We start from the raw sequence: 341 nt of genomic DNA, 5'->3' as shown, positions 1-341 counted from the left end.
TATATATATATATTAATTCTAAAATAAAATATTTATGGAAATATAATTATGTATTATTTTATATATATATTATTTTTAATATCACATTTAAACTTTTTATACATGATATATACATAAGTGTCATTTAATGTTGTTTTGTCCTTTTTATACAGTTGCAGACATTTTATTCCGTTGCATTAATTGCCCTTCAGGGACGAATAAAGTAAAGATTTGATATCAGTTTTTGCTCCAGCATTGAGAATCCTACGGTGGCCGAGAAGTGCAAAGCAGACCACAATTCTGAAAACAAAATAACAAATTACAAACGCAAATGCAAGTCTAAAAAACAAAATAACAATTCA

At 25.5% G+C, this 341-nt stretch overlaps 1 protein-coding gene across 1 annotated transcript in view; it reads left to right on the top strand.

Annotated features, from left to right (window-relative positions):
• LOC107669037 (transcriptional enhancer factor TEF-3-like) overlaps positions 1 to 341 on the top strand; it is a 33,922-nt gene that overhangs the window by 26,277 nt on the left and 7,304 nt on the right. The gene's annotated exons all lie outside the window — the stretch shown is intronic.

The sequence above is a fragment of the Sinocyclocheilus anshuiensis genome, unplaced genomic scaffold, assembly GCF_001515605.1.
Source record: "Sinocyclocheilus anshuiensis isolate Anshui unplaced genomic scaffold, SAMN03320099.WGS_v1.1 scaffold324, whole genome shotgun sequence".
Taxonomy (NCBI): Eukaryota; Metazoa; Chordata; class Actinopteri; order Cypriniformes; family Cyprinidae; genus Sinocyclocheilus; species Sinocyclocheilus anshuiensis.
Note: the sequence above shows the minus strand (reverse complement) of the source record. Positions and strands in the feature narration are given on the sequence as shown.